Source organism: Macrobrachium rosenbergii, chromosome 33 (genome assembly GCF_040412425.1).
Source record: "Macrobrachium rosenbergii isolate ZJJX-2024 chromosome 33, ASM4041242v1, whole genome shotgun sequence".
NCBI classification, from domain to species: domain Eukaryota; kingdom Metazoa; phylum Arthropoda; class Malacostraca; order Decapoda; family Palaemonidae; genus Macrobrachium; species Macrobrachium rosenbergii.
Genome location: NC_089773.1, coordinates 11,955,585 through 11,962,500, shown reverse-complemented (window position 1 = coordinate 11,962,500; position 6,916 = coordinate 11,955,585). Strand labels below are relative to the sequence as shown.

Here is a 6,916-nt window from a genome sequence, read left to right as displayed (position 1 = left end):
CCACTTTCGGAATCAAACGGGCCAATTTTGGGCCCCCACGCGCATGGGGGCTGAATGGCGCTGTACAAATATATGCCTTTTCCAGTAATTCAAATCTCCGTTTTCTGTGAGGAATGAAAAGCAGCAATAGACTCTCACCGTTTTCTATGAATATGAAAAGCAACAATAGACTCCCACCGTTTTCTATGATGTATAAACAACACTAGACTCTCACCGTTTTCTATGAAGTATGAAAAAGCAACAGCAGACCCACCCCTCCCCCCGTTTTCTATAAGGCACAAACTCCCCAAAACATAAAGGTGAAAACAAAAGGTCCTGAATCCCTCTTAAACGAAGCGTTTGCTGGGGAACAGGATTCTCCATCCATCCCTTCCTCATAATCCTAACCCCCTTAAACCGCCCCCAAAAAGGGTCCTAATCCCCCGCAAGAATTTTGATGAGAAAAAGGGATGGAATCCTGAACCCGCTGTTCATTTGTTCTGATCCCGCGAGATGTAATGGCGTCCTCTGGAAATCATATCTCTCCCCCTTTAGGGAATGTAAATTGGGTCTCTCTCTCTCTCTCTCTCTCTCTCTCTCTCTCTCTCTCTCTCTCTCTCTCTCTCTCTCTTTTGTTTTGTTTATTTACTTATTTGTTTATTGGGTCTCTCTCTCTTTTCTTGTTTCGTTTATTTACTTATTTGTTTTTGGTGGTCGGTGGTTAATTGGTGTTTGCCAATTATATTTATTCTTATGGGTTAATTTATCTTTAAGTGTCTGAATGCTGGTGAGAAATATTTGATATATATACATATGTGTGTTTGTGTATGTGTGTGTGTGTGTGTGTGTGTGTGTGTGTGTGTGTGTGTGCATAACACTGAGAGAAAGAGAGAAGGCGTTTATTCAAATTCCAAAAATAGTATATTCAAATATTTCTCCATCAGCATTTAGATGCTTAAACATATATATATATATATATATATATATATATATATATATATATATATATATATATATATATATATATATATATATATATATATATATATAAGAAAGAGAGAGAGTGAGAGAAAATATATCTTTCCACTTTACAAAAAACCTAATTAAATTAATTGCTCTCATTAGCTCACTCTCTATTTAAAATTTTTCGAGTTACGTCAACTAAAAAAGGTCGACACCCTTCGCTCTTAAAAATAAAATTTAATCTTTTGATTCAATAGAGTCGTAAAATACTTCAATTCGCTTCAATTAAAGACAAGAGAATATCAGTAATAATAATTACGTAATTCTCTGGTGACGTCACGAGCAATAATTACGTTCACAGAGTCATCAGAATATATTCATATATATTCATCAAAATGATTATGTATGTGTGTGTGTATATATATATATATATATATATATATATATATATATATATATATATATATATATATATATATATATATATATATATATACACACACACATATATATATATATATTTACAATTAAAATATACAGTCTATTTTAAATTACTATATGTCAAAGGTATAACAACAATATAACACCAATAATAGTAATATTCATCAAAATAAATAGCAAAGAGATATTATTAATTATAATATGATAAAAGGTAACTATAGTAACTAGACTCTGACTAATTATCAATATCATGATAATGATTCCTTTTATGTCAAAATACGTCAGCTGTTTTTGTAAATAAATGTTAATGAAAAAAAAGTAAAAAATGCGCGCGATCATGACTAACTTTAACTTAAATAAAATAAAAACTACTGAGGCTAGAGGGCTGCAATTTGGTATGTTTGGTGATTGGACGGTAGATGATCAACATACCAATTTACAGCCCTCTAGCCTCCAGTAGTTTTCAAGATCTGAGGGCGGACAGAAGAAGTGCGGAATATTAGTTCAAAGGAATGATTTGATAATGTCTTAGTTATGTATATGTTTATATAAATATATATAAAACATTATCAAATCATTCCTTTGAACTAATATTCCGCCTACAAGGCCCGCGGGAGATATGGAAGAACACGAAGTGATTATCCTTCAGGGATTAAAAACAAATTAGGACCCAATGGATCCTAATCCTACGCTTCGTCGATAAAATGCGATTGAACGACTCGAGGAAGAATCGTTTTCCTAAAATATTTTTTGAAGGAGATGTGTCTTTAAAAATAAACTTTTTTAGGGTTTTTATATTTAAAAATTGTTTTCCTACAACATTTTTATATATGTCTTTAAAAATAAACTACTTATGTATTTAAAAATCGTTTTCCTAATATATATTTTGTTAAAGGTAATTGATGATATTAAGAGAATTTTTTTTTAATATTTCAAGAAATATATGAAGATAAATAGGTTAAATTGAATATTGAATTGAACTGAATACAGAGCTTAGGCCAAAGGCCAATCACTGGGACCTATGAGGTCATTCAGCGCTGAAACGGAAATTGACAGTAAAAGTTCGAAATCAATTGTCAGGAGAGGGTGGAAAGGAAGACGGAAGAAAGAGAATATGAAAGGAGGTACAGTAAAAGGAACGAAAGGGGTTGCAGCTAGGGGCCGAAGGATGAAGACGAATGGTTCTTGAAGATTGTTTAACCATAGGGTAGGTGGTGCCGTTAGTGAACCTCACGCGGTGCACTGTAAGCATTACTAAAGGGGGTTTTGTAGCACCTACTGTACTGTTTAGCCTTTTACTTTATCTCCACTCTCTCTTCCTCTCTCCCATCTTCCTGTCCAGTTCCTCTAACTATGACAGGTTTCATAAATTAAATCTAATATTTTTTTCTTTACCTAAACCTGTAACCTTAAACCTTGAACTAATCTCACTAACTCTACTTTCGTAACAAGTACCAGAATAACATTTCAGCTAACCTTCACCTTTGAGGCAATAAAGAAACCAGATGTAATTTTCACATTATAATTTCAGAAAATATATCTCGAGGCCCTTTTTCTACCTAAACCTATGACCCTGAAACCTTGAACTAATCTCACTGCGTCTGATTTTGTTTCAAATGTCAGAATGACATTTCAATCAACCTTGACATTTGAGGCTGGGAAGAATCCAGATTTTTTCAATTTATTTTCAGGAAATATATCATTTTATCTTTCTTTAGAACCTTACAAAACATGGATGCATATTTTTCATTTTTTATTTAATTATTAGTTTGGAATCTGAGTGGCTTTTTTCTTTTGAATTGCCTCAATGTAGTTTTTGTTAGTTTTTTTGTGTAATAATAATAATAATAATAATAATAATAATAATAATAATAATAAGAAGAAGAAGAAGAAGAAGAAGAAGAAGAAGAAGAAGAAGAAAGAAAAATATGAATGGAACACCAATGTCACTATGTGTGCTCGTATTAAAATCATTTGTACGAAAACAAATATCAATATGTGTTTGTATACGAGAGAGAGAGAGAGAGAGAGAGAGAGAGAGAGAGAGAGAGAGAGAGAGAGAGAGAGAGAGAGAGAGAGGAGTACATGTGTCAGTCTCAAGTCAGCATCAAAGCCAACCGTATGATTCTCTTACGATATCTGTCTATTCATACTAAATGCTATTCACTACATTTCATTATATCTAAAGAATACCAGTATTCATCCTCTTAATATATTAACATAAACCTTCTACAACAACGAATACATAATCATTTAGTCTACAGGAGCGAATATGTCCCCTAAATAATCCTGTAAAGGGAATCGATCGGACACTGCAATCGGTTTGTTTACATTTTGAGGGAGTTTGACAGGTGGCGCGCCCGGTGGCGGGAATCGGAACTAGCGGCTCGAGATCTGCTTACCAGATATGAAATAATTCTTGTTTTTTCTCTTATTTTTCCTTTTTTCGGTGATTTTTTCGCGGTTTTTCAGTCTTTTACGTTTTTTTAATGTTTTGTTTGTGCTTTGGCGGGAATATTCTGTGTGGGTAATTATTGCGGTTTAGTTATATCAGAGAGGGAAAGAGACTTTACGAATATTTGAAGGCTTCCGTTTTAAGAGATAGCGTATCTCTCTCTCTCTCTCTCTCTCTCTCTCTCTCTCTCTCTTTCACAACCACCCCACAGACACACACACACACACACACACATATATAAAATGAAGGCACATTTGCTCATATATATTTTACTCTCTCTCTCTCTCTCTCTATATATATATATATATATAGAGAGAGAGAGAGAGAGAGAGAGAGAGAGAGAGAGAGAGAGAGAGAGAGAGAAAATATATATGAGCAAATAGACGCCTTCATTTTTTGTGAAGTCTTAAACATACATATATATATATATATATATATATATATATATATATATATATATATATATATATATATATACATATATATACATATGTGTAATTGGTAAACAATGTTGATATATTTACAAATAAAAACGACTATGTATTTTATCCAAAACAAGATATATAAACTGAAATAGTTATTTATCAAAATAAAAACAGATTACTTTATCCATTATCATTCCTGTTCACTGGAAATAATTATTGTCAGTTTATCAAATCCCTTGTTTTCACTGTAATCTAATTTATAAGCGTTTTGAATACCACAGGTTACAAAGGATTACGGAATTACATATTTTTTTCTGACCGGTAATTCTATTTACAGGATTTTTTTTGTTAATGACACTTCACAACATTATTTTATATGTTTCTGTTAAAACAATTTTATCGATGGACAATTTAGAATTATACTGAACTGAGCTTATGCAAAAAATTGCGGTAATAATAATAATAATAATAATAATAATAATAATAATAATAATAATAATAATAATACCTTACACTCATACATTATGGAATTTTGATTGTTCTTGGTGTTATATTTAAGTCAAATATACAATTTATCTCTCTCTCATATATAATTTAAATGTATATATATATACATATATATATATATATGTGTATACATATATACATGCATGCATGTGTTACATATATTCACATACATACATACACGTATATTACCCACTCGGATCTGATATTACACCAATGAATTTTCATAACGTCAGTACAACTGTATCTGAATCATAATTTATCCTAATATTCAGCAAAATGTCAACTACCCAATTAAAGATAATATTTCGAACAAAACAGGTCAACCTAAGATTCCGTAAACTGACCTGACCTGACGGTCCCGAGGTGAGTATAAGTGACCATCATCTGGCAATGTCGCTCAGTTGCTCCCAAGATGCGGTCGGGTGAGGATGTGTCGGTGACGCCTCCGGAGTTGGACTCGTCAGTCGCTAATTTAAGAACCTGTTAAAAACGAAGGTGTTTCTTAGTTGTTACAGCAGGAACTGTTAATTAAGACTTATTATATTGTGATTAGAGTCTTCCATAAGACTTTGGTGAAGAGAAGAGTGGATTTGGAAGGTTTAAATGACTTTTGGGATACTTAAAAGAAAAGTTTTGGAAACAAGAATTATCGACATGGAAGACTTGTGGCCGAAATTCGTATGATTATATAATGAAGTTGTTCTATAATTCTTTCGTAAAATTCCTTCGTAAATATAAAAAAATATACATATATAATTTATCGAGACGTAAAAATGGGAACTAATAACAACTGTCACCAACTACTTTATGTCAAGAATAATATTCATATATTCATATTTTCGTTTGTTTATATTTGTGTATCTGACCCGAGATATAATTATTATATTCGCCACGTGATATAATCTACGTGATATAATCTAGAGCTTTTTCAAGCTTCAAGTTCAAAGCGTATGCTGAAGCCTTCCCGACAGCTTGAAAAAAAGCTTTGTAAACAACTTCGCATTTTTCCAGTATCTGTTTCAGTCTATTAATTATAACTAATGACTGCCTGATAATTAGGTTTTGTATAATTTCGACTTTGAGGCAAGAATATTAAGTCACGTTACTATGGTTGCTATATATATATATATATATATATATATATATATATATATATATATATATATATATATATATATATAATATATAAAATGTATATAAATATATATATATACATACATTTATATATATGCATACTTTCATATATATATATATATATATATATATATATATATATATATATATATATATATATATATATATATATATATACATACAGTATATTGCAATCTTGTTCTGTCATTCATTACACGCAATAGTTAACCTTATCAAATTTTACCTTCAAAGGTCAAAGGTTAAGATAGCTCAAGACAGCTAAAAAAAAAAAAAAAGTCCTCATTTTTATATAAGATTCAGAGACCAGTGTAAAATCCATCTATTTACTGCTGGGGGGTAGTGGCGGGGTATGCCCACCACCGCGCCTTCAAATTTAGACCAGGAAAGGGATAATTAAGGTGTAAAAGGAGCTTTGTGCGTGGGGGTGGGTCAGACGTGCTATTGATGAGCCCTCTGTGTTGGTGTATGAAGAGGCTGATTTACACAATGAAAGTTAAACTAAGTTAAATTGTGAATGTGATGGTAACTGCTGTGTTAGTTTCATCTCTGGAGCCAACCACTATTTGAGAAAACAGTTTCATTTCAGGGTATACGATACTTCAATACAATGGCTGTAAAATTATTATGCTACTGATGTTAATAAGTTATACTTAATCATTTGAGTTTCTTAAAAATCAATCTGATAAAACTGAAAAATAAGCTTGCAAAATACAAAACAATGGTAGTTTATCAGTGAACTATTCCAGTTCAACTAGTTAATATTAAACTACTCAATTAATAACTGACAGTAAATTTTACTCTAATTATTTACGACAGCTAACTGAATGTCCATCAATTGTTTCCTGACGAAGTTTTGTTTAAAAGAAAATTTTTATCAATTTTTCTGCTTTTTATTCTGATGCGGTTTCAAACAATCAATTTTAATCACCTAAAATGCTTTGCCGTGTTTTACAAAATCTCTGTATTAGTTTTAAACAGTACCGTTGTGTTT

The 6,916-nt window shown here is 31.4% G+C and overlaps 1 protein-coding gene across 3 annotated transcripts in view; it reads right to left on the bottom strand.

Annotated features, from left to right (window-relative positions):
• The window catches only part of LOC136855930 (lachesin-like), a 460,516-nt gene that overhangs the window by 157,761 nt on the left and 295,839 nt on the right, over positions 1 to 6,916 (bottom strand). For all 3 annotated transcript variants that reach the window (XM_067133427.1, XM_067133430.1, XM_067133428.1), the window contains one exon: positions 5,115 to 5,250. The gene's annotated coding sequence lies outside the window, so the exon portion shown is untranslated. The remainder of the gene's footprint in view (positions 1 to 5,114; positions 5,251 to 6,916) is intronic.